The sequence below is a fragment of the Elephantulus edwardii genome, unplaced genomic scaffold (genome assembly GCF_000299155.1).
Source record: "Elephantulus edwardii isolate Elephantulus edwardi_28Jun2011 unplaced genomic scaffold, EleEdw1.0 scaffold00245, whole genome shotgun sequence".
NCBI lineage: Eukaryota > Metazoa > Chordata > Mammalia > Macroscelidea > Macroscelididae > Elephantulus > Elephantulus edwardii.
In genome coordinates, this window is record NW_006399995.1 from 3,399,328 (window position 1) to 3,408,652 (window position 9,325).

General features: G+C 40.9%; 1 pseudogene; it reads left to right on the forward strand.

The window, feature by feature from the left end:
* The first annotated feature begins 513 nt into the window (after positions 1 to 513).
* On the forward strand, positions 514 to 1,063 carry LOC102865885 (annotated as a pseudogene).
* Positions 1,064 to 9,325: the final 8,262 nt, after the last annotated feature.

Sequence of the window (9,325 nt, forward strand, 5' to 3'; positions counted from 1 at the left end):
TACAACCTCACTAGCATTTGCTGTTTGCTGCTCTGTTGAATTTTGCTATTGTTACTGGGGTGAGATGATATCTTATAGTTGTTTTGAGTAAAATAGATTTCTTGACAACTTCAGTCTTTTCCCCATTTATCATTATGTTGGCAATTGGCCCACTGGTGGCATGCAGTAGGAAACATATAAAGCTCAAATTTTTATTATAATACTAGAATGATGCATTTAATGTATACCTACTCAATGCAGCTGTTCTTTTTGTTGTTGTGTTTCATCAAGTCACAACTGATTCATAGCTGACCCTCCAGCCAAGTTTCAAGAGACGGTATTCACAGAGTCGCCGTGGTCTCCTGCTTGAACAGTGCTTGAACGGAACCCAGCACTCGCCTTCGTCTCCCGTCGCCGGTCATCTCCAGCCAGTCCTCTGCCACCTTCTCACATCAGCACCCCCCCGTACACCCCAAGGTCCTCGCCTCCGCTCCAGCGCCGCGCAGCCACCACCTCTCGACCACCACCACCACCATGACCGCGTCCCCTTTGCAGGTGCGCCAAGAACTACAACCAGGACTCGGAGGCCGCCATCAACCGCCAGATCAACCTGGAGCTCTACACCTCCTATGTCTACCTGTCCATGTCTTACTACTTCCACCGTGATGATGTGGCTTTGAAGAATTTTGCCAAGTATTTTCTCCACCAATCCCACGAGGAGAGGGAACATGCTGAGAAACTGAGGAAACTGCAGAACCAGCGAGGCGGCCACATTTTCCTTCAGGACATCAAGAAACCAGACCCGGATGACTGGGAGAGTGGGCTGAACGCAATGGAGTGTGCGCTACACTTGGAGCAAAGTGTGAACCAGTCCCTACTGGAACTGCACAAACTGGCCACTGACAAGAACGACGCTCATTTGTGTGACTTCATTGAGACACATCACCTGGATGAGCAGGTAAAATCCATCAAACAACTGGGTGACTACATAACCAACTTGTGAAAGATGGGCGCCCCAGGTTCGGGCCTGGCCGAGTACCTCTTTGACAAGCACACCCTGGGAGACAGTGACGGTGAGAGCTGAGCGAAGCTTTAGCCCAGCTTCTCCACAACCACAGGGGTGACTCCGTGGTCACTACCAGGCCACCTGCATGTCTTGTTTATTTTACCTTTTCTGTAAGTTGTACGAAGATACCCACTTAAGTTCTTTCATTTGTACCATTCCTTCAGATAGTCCTTTGGTACCCAGCTGTTGTGTTGGAGATCTTGGTGGGCCAGAAGAAGTCTAAGCCATCTTGGCTAAATTCTTTAATCACCACGATGTCTGCTTCAGTCACATTTAATAAAATGAAACTTACAAGAGAAAAAAAAGAGAGAGAGACTAAATCACCGGGGAGAATACTGTCTATGTGAAGCAGCTAGTGGATTTGAACCACTGACCTTTGTGTTGACAACACAATTCCTTACCATTATGTCACCAGAGAAGCCAAGGTGTGTATGGAACCAAAAGATAAAATAAAATGTAGGCATAAGAAAAGTCCTGAGAGAGATTTGTGAAGGAGAACCAAGAGAAAATTGGTATCACAGAAACTGAGAGAATAGGAGAACTTGGTCAATGAAACAAAAAACAAAATAAAACTTTAATAAACAATCTTCCTCTGTCAGAGTATGCAGTAGATACCTGGGTAGGTGCTTCACCTCACCTGTATCTCTGCCTGGATTTCCTTTGATAGATCCAAATGTTGTTGTTATTGTTATTGTTATTGTTATTGTTATTGTTATTGTTATTGTTATTGTTATGTGCCATCGACTTGTAGACAACTCATAGCAAACCTATGAACAAAAGACCTGAACACTTGTATAACTTTCACCATTTCTCCAGGTTCATAGAGTTTCTGGAGGAAGTTATTTTGGAAGTGGATGCCACTCCTGCTTCCAAGCTTTGTTTTAATCGGGGAGCTCCACCAAACACTGTCCACCATGGGTAACCATTCTCACATTCAACTCTTCAGTATCACAGTGTTTAGATCCAAATAGGTATAATGAAATGTGCAGTGAGCCGGGGTCAGAGGATAAAAAGGGAAGAACTCACTCCATTTTTCAAACTGAAGGAACTGAGAAACAAATTCAAGCCTCAAGTTTCAATACTGAGAGATGTTATGAGCACAATCTTGAATGATCCAGGAAGTATCAAAAGAAGATGGAAGGAATACACAGAACCACTATACCAAAAATTTTCAGTTGACACTGAAAATTTCAGGAAGTACCATATGAACAAGAGTCAATGATGAAGGATGAATTCTCAGTGGCACTGCAGGCACTAGCAAAAAAATAAGTTCTCAGAAATCAATGGAATACCAATTGACATGTTTCAACTGACAGATTCAGCCCTGGATGTACTCGTCAGTTTATGCCAGGAAATTTGGAAGCCGCGTGGCCAACTGACTAGAAGAGATCAATGAGATCATTATATGTCCCTAGTCTCAAGATAAGTGATACAACAGAATGTGGAAATTATCAAACAATATCATTAATAACCAATGCAAGCAAAATTTTGTGAAAATAATTTTAAAATGGCTACACTAGTACATTGACAAGGAAGACCATGGCACCAAGAATATCATTGCTGATGTCAGAAAGGATACTGGATGAAAGTAAAGAATAATGCCTTTTTGTGTTTTATTGACTATGCAAAAGCATTTGACAGCATGCATCATAACATATTATGGCTAACATTGAGAAGAACAGGAATCCCAGAACACTTAATTGTGCTCATATGAAATCTATACCTAGATCAAGAAGCTGTTTTCTGAACACAGCAAAGGAGAACTTCATGGTTTAAAATCAGAAAAGGCATGTGTCAGGGTTGTATCTTTTCCCCGTACCTATTTAATCAGTATGCTGAGCAAATAATTTGTGAAACCAGACTCCGTGAAGAAGAATGTGGCATCAGGACAGGAGGAAAACTCATCAATGACCTGTGTTAATCAAATAACACTACTTTGAATGCTAAAAGTGAAGAGGATGTGAAACACTTGCTATCAAGGACTACAACTTTCATATGGATTATATCTTAACATCAAGAAAATAAAGGTCTTTACTGTAAGACCAACATTATGATACATGGAGAGAGGATTGAAGCCATCAATGATTTCATCTTGCTTGGATCTTTTGGTATCAGCAATCAGTAAATGTGGAAATGTATTGCATTGGACAGGTCCACTGTTAGGGACCGCTCTAGAATGCTGAAGAGCAATGATGTAATATGAAAACTAAGGTGCACCTGATCCAGGCCAGGGCCTTCTCAATCATCTGCTATGCATCAGAGATCTGGACAATGAATAAGGATGGCAGAAGAAAAAACTGATGACTTTGAGTTGTGGGGTTGGAGAAAAGTACTGAATATCCCATGGACTGCTGAAAGAACAAATAGATAAGTCGTGGGGGAAAGTTCAGCCAGAGTGCTCCTTGGAGATAAAGATGATGAATCTTTGTCTTTCATATTTTGGACACACATATAGCAAGGTGCAGCTATTCCTTGGAAAGGGACATCATGCTTGGAAAGATGAAAAGTCAGTGAAGGAGAGAAGAAGACCCTCAATGAGATGGATTGATATAATGACTTCAATAATGGGTTCTCGTGTGTCAGAGATGATGAGGCTGGTACAGGAAAGGACAGGATTCAGGTTGGCTGGTCATAGGGTTGCTGTGAGTCATACTGGACTCAACAGCACATAACAACAACAATAGACATATTAGGTCTGTTTTACAAGGTAATAACCGTATCCAGAAAAACTTCCCTGGACTTCATTACCTTTGCTGTTGTTGTTGTTGTTGTTGTTGTGTAGTGTAGAGTCCAAACCGACCCATAGTTGACCCTCCAGTGGGTTTTCAGAGAAAGTTAATTGCATGGGAAGAGATTGCTCATTCTTCTCCCTTGAAGCAGCTGGTGGCCTCAAACTGCGTGTCTCGGGATTACAGTGCAACTCCTTGCCTCTAGGCCACCAGAAACAAATTTTCAAGCATGCAATGCTACTTAAGTCTTCTAAAAAATTATTTCCTTCTTGTTGCTGTTGTTACAACAACAACATCATTGGAGTCTTCCTATCTCTTTCACTGACTTTTCATCTTTCCAAGCATGATGTCCCTTTCCAAGGAATAGCTGCACCTTGCTATATGTGTCCAAAATATGAAAGACAAAGATTCATCATCTTTATCTCCAAGGAGCACTCTGGCTGAACTTTCCCCCACGACTTATCTATTTGTTCTTTCAGCAGTCCATGGGATATTCAGTACTTTTCTCCAACCCCACAACTCAAAGTCATCAATTTTTTCTTCTGCCATCCTTATTCATTGTCCAGCTCTCTGATGCACAGCAGATGATTGAGAAGACCCTGGCCTGAATCAGGTGCACCTTAGTTCTCATATTACATTATTGCTCTTCAGCATTCTAGAGACGTCCCTAACAGTGGACTTGTCCAATGCAATACATCTCCCCATTTACTGATTGCTGGTACCAAGGGTCCAAGCAAGATGTTGTTGTTGATGTTGTTGTTGTTGTTACCATGGAGTAAGGGCTGACCCATAGCTGACCCTTTAGTTGGTTTTCAAAGGGCTAAGAGTGTCTATCTTTCTCTCATGGAGCAGCTGGTAGGTTCCAACCTTGTGTCTTCAGGTTGCCAGTGCAGCCCCTTACCACTAAGGCAGGTCCCATCAAGTCAATTATGAAGTCATAATTAATAATAATAATAACAACCCTGAGAACATCAGCCCTGAACATAGCCCCGTCCTGAGCCATCATCACAATCTCCGTCAAGCTCAGGCCCATTATTGTAACCACTGTGTTAATTCATCTCCTTGATTTCTTTATTCACAAGACAAAACCTCCTATTCTCACATTCTGATCCAACCCCAGCTCTTCAAGTCTCGATAAAATCATGAATCTTTTCCCCCCTGTTTTAAGGGAATTTTATAACTATAGACTTCCTTCTGGACATTTTTATCAGCACTATATATTTTTTCAGGTGATTATACAGATCAAGAAAACAAAGTGAGATAAAGGGCGTGGATAGTTCAGAACAGTGAGTGAAGGTGTGTAAGATTGAGATACGCTTCTATACTAAAGAGACATTTGAGTAGCAATCTGAAGGATATTAGGGAGTAAACAGTATGGATATTTGGAAAATAATGGTCCAGAGTGTGGGAAAAGAAGCATGATATCGTTGAGGTTAGAATGTGCTTGGCTTACTCCAGGAGCAGTGAGTGTTCAGCATGGCAGGTGGAGAGTGAGCAGGGAGAGTGGGAGACGGTGGTTGGAGGTCATGTATGAGGTAAATAGAAAAAACCAGCACCTGCCTTCAGTTTAGGACTTCTCCAACTCTGCTTTAGGAAGTAATGGCACCCCCAAAACAATATTTAGACCATAATAAGTGCTCAGCAAACATTTGCTAAATCAATAACTACCCAAGGTAGACAGAGAATTAACATGAGATTGAATTTTAGGGAATCTCAGCTGAAAACAAAAAATCAAAGCCTTTGCTATCAAGTTGACTTTAATCCATAGTGATTCTGAAGAGGTTTCATCTTTCTAAATAATCTATTTTTGTCTTAATTTTTATTCTTTACTGATCACTGTTACTATGAAGTTTTGTCATCTAGTAGAAACTGATCCCATAGCTGACCCCTAGTGGATTTTCAGAGACAATAAATCTCACAGGAAGAGGCTCCCCATCCTTATCCCCCAGAGCAGCTGGTGGATTCAAACTGAACACCTTCGGGATTGAAGTGCAGCTTCTTACCACAAGGCCACCAGACCTGAATCATCAGTGAGTCATTCACCAGAGCTTGTTTTTGTGAGCAAATCAACTCTGATTCATAGGGACCCTGTAGACAATAGAGCAAATCTTTGCCTAATCCTGCACTAACCTCACAAACAATGCTGTGCATGATGAGCCCATTGCTGCAGTCTCTGTTCAGATCCATCTCTTAGAGGGTTTTTCTCTCTTTCACTGACCCTCTACTTTCCAAGCATCATGTCCTTCTCCAGGAAGTAGGCCCTGTCGATAACATGCCCCAAGTACGTGAGACAAAGTCTCACCTTTTTTGCTTCAGAGGAGCACCTCGGCAGCTTTTCTTCCAAGACAGATTTGTTTGTTTGTTCTTTTGGCAGTCCATGGCATTGTCAATATTCTTCTCAAACACCACAATTCTAATGCATCAATTCTTCAATCTTCCTTATACTTTGATATTTGAGCATACCTCTCTCTCTCTGTGTGTGTGTGTGTGTGTGTGTGTGTGGTGTGTTTTAATGTATATCCTCTCCAAAAATTAATTTGGTTTATTTAATGTATGAACCGTGCCTTTTATTTTATGGTTCTAAACACAGGACTGACACTCACAGAATACTTGTTTTACTAAATAAAATTGGAAAAGATACTGGAATGGAATAGTTTGATGGGTTTTGTTTGTTTGTTTTCTTTTAAATGTAAGACCAATTCTTTTCCTCCAGGCGGTAGGATGACCGTAGATTTGTGTTTCTGAAGTTTTGTTTCTGTTACGAACAGAGTATGAACCAACTCATAGCTGACCCTCACTGCCACCTAAATTTCCCGCCTAATCTGAAATATTAAGTTTCTATGTGCTTTTCCTAGTATCAAAAGGAATATGTTGAAATGAAAAAATGAATTTTTTTCCATTAAACCTTGTCCAGTCCCATATATCTTGAGTATTTTAGTCTCTATTTCACTGTTTTTTAGCTATCTATATAAAAGAAGCTTGAAAAATGCCAGCTCTTATTTTGTACATTCAGAATTGACCACCAAGACAATATAAGTAATTGTACAGACCCAATCTTACCAGCACTAAAATGCTCTCCTTGTTTGTTGTTGTTGATTGCGTTTGAGTCGAGCACAACTCATAGCCACCCTATGAAAAAAGACCTGAAACCTTTCTATAACTATCATCGTTTCTCAAAGTTCATAGAGTTTCCAGAGACATGTTGTTTAGGAAGTGGATGACACGCCTGCTTCCAAGCATAGCCACACATTTTCAGCAAAGCGAACCATAGAATGTAGTGGTTAATATACTTCATCAGAACAGTGTCTTTTCTTAAGCAAGTTATTCTTGCCAAAGTTTACTAAACATTCAATTGCTTTTTATACTTATCTAATTTAAAACTGACACATTTCTCCATTTCTTTTGCAAGATCTCCATTAGAAAGGAGGGGCTGACAAAGACATAATGCTCACTGTTAAAAATAGGTGTTTGTAAGAGTGGTTCAAAAAGTCTAGCACTTTTGAATAAACCTTCAGCATTTATTCTAAAACTAGAAGTCATGTGATGACCAAAACCATGAGGGGGAACTTGAGGAGAGTATTAACATTGCTTTAAGTTAGTGTTCAAATGGAAATGGAAGGGGGGAGAGAGAGAGAGAGAGGGGCCTGGGGACGGCACTTATCTCCCAAGTATAGCCTCACTCTACTCCTTCTGTCTCAGAGTTTAAACCTGTGTGCTTTGTTTTGTTGTTGTTTTAACAACAGAAATGTATGCTCTTTTTCTCTGTCTCTCTCTTTCTTCCTCTCCTTCTGTCTCCAACGCCAGAGAAGGCAAGAACACATAGACGTCTGCACAGAACACTAGGCCTACAGGTTCAGTAGGAAACAAGGATTTTCCTCCACGAGAAGAATGGAGACAGAGACAGGAAGAGAGAGGCAGAGAGAGAAGGTGAATACGTTTCTATAGTTAAAACAACAACAAATGTAACTTTGCTTTACATTTCTATTGTTAAAACAAACAAACAAAAAACAAAGCACACAGGTTTAAACGTTGAGACAAAAATAGACAGGTCCAAAATAACACACTCCCAAGGGTGTGTAACACACTCCTTCTCCCTTTTCCTACTCTTTTTATATCTTTCAATACTGAGGAAGTTCTGCTTCTATTGCTCCTTGGTCACTTGAAGACTCCAGCCTGGCCTCTGTCCTGCTCAAGTAAATATTACAAAGCTCTTCAGCTCTGCTAGTAAATGTTCAGAGGCTTTCTGAACATGCATCAACCTCGGAATTCTAACATGCAAACAGAGATAATTTGCAGTGTCAATTTCCCATTGACTTGCACACTATGATTGGAAATGAGAGCCTGGAACTAGTAAGTGTTGTCTTGCATCTTTCCTACTTTAGCTGCTAGGCTCACTTACCTGCCACCATCCTAGACTTTGAAGCCAACCTGGATGACCTCAAGATAGGAAAACAGCCCAAGTCTCTGGTGGTCCAATGTCTCAACAACAAACCAGTTTGACTAATAACCTGCCCTTTCTATAAAATGCAAACCTGGACTAGGGGCTTTCCTCTGTTGAATGTCCGTGATATTATTTTGCGTCATTTTGATTGGTTGGTCGGTTATTACTGTGTTTATTTTTTTTAACCTAGCCCAAGTCCAGTAACTGACTTCTTGCCTTATTACTGCATGCTGGAATTCCCCAGGTGATTTGGAACTTGAATTGAGCCCTGCTAACAATCCAAGCCCCTTTGACGACTGGAGTCCTGACTGAATTTACTGACCTCTAGCAGACAATCTTTATTCATTGTTCAGCTCTCTGATTTGTAGCAAGTGATTGAGGAGCCCATGGCCTATATCAGGAGCACCTTAGACTCTAAATCGGCATCATCACTCTTCAGTATTTTGGTGAGGTTCCTAATGGCAAACTTGCCTAATGCAATACATTTCCTGATTTCCTGGCTGCTGGTACCAAGGGTGTTAACAGTTGGTTCAAACAAGATGGAATCATTGACAGCTTCAGTCCGTTCCACATCTATCATAATGTTGACTGTTGGTCCTGTGATCAAGACCTTTGTTATCTTGATGTTGAGATGTAATCCATACTGAAGGCTATAGTCCTTGATTTTTTTGCAGTAATCATTTCATAGCCTCCCCACTTTCACCAAGTAAAGTTGCGTCATCTGCATAATGCAGGTCGTTGATGAATTTTCCTCCAAGCCTGATGCCATATGCATCACAGGGGCCAGCTTTGCAAATAAAGATGAACAGAAAAAGAACTATTGTCTTTGAGTTGTGGTACAGGAGAAGAACGCTGAATATTCCATGGACTCTCAAAAGAACAAGCAGATATGTCTTGGAGAAGATGCAGCCAGAGTGCTCCTTAGAGGTACAGATGATGAAGCTTTGTTTTTTCATACTTCGGACAAAAAGGTGATGTTATTCCTTGAGAAGGAACATAATATTTAGAAAGATGGATGGTCAGTGAAGAAGAATGACACTCCCCCGCCTCAAGGAGATAGATTGACATGGTGATTTCAACAATGGGTTGTAGTGTGTCAGAGATGATGAG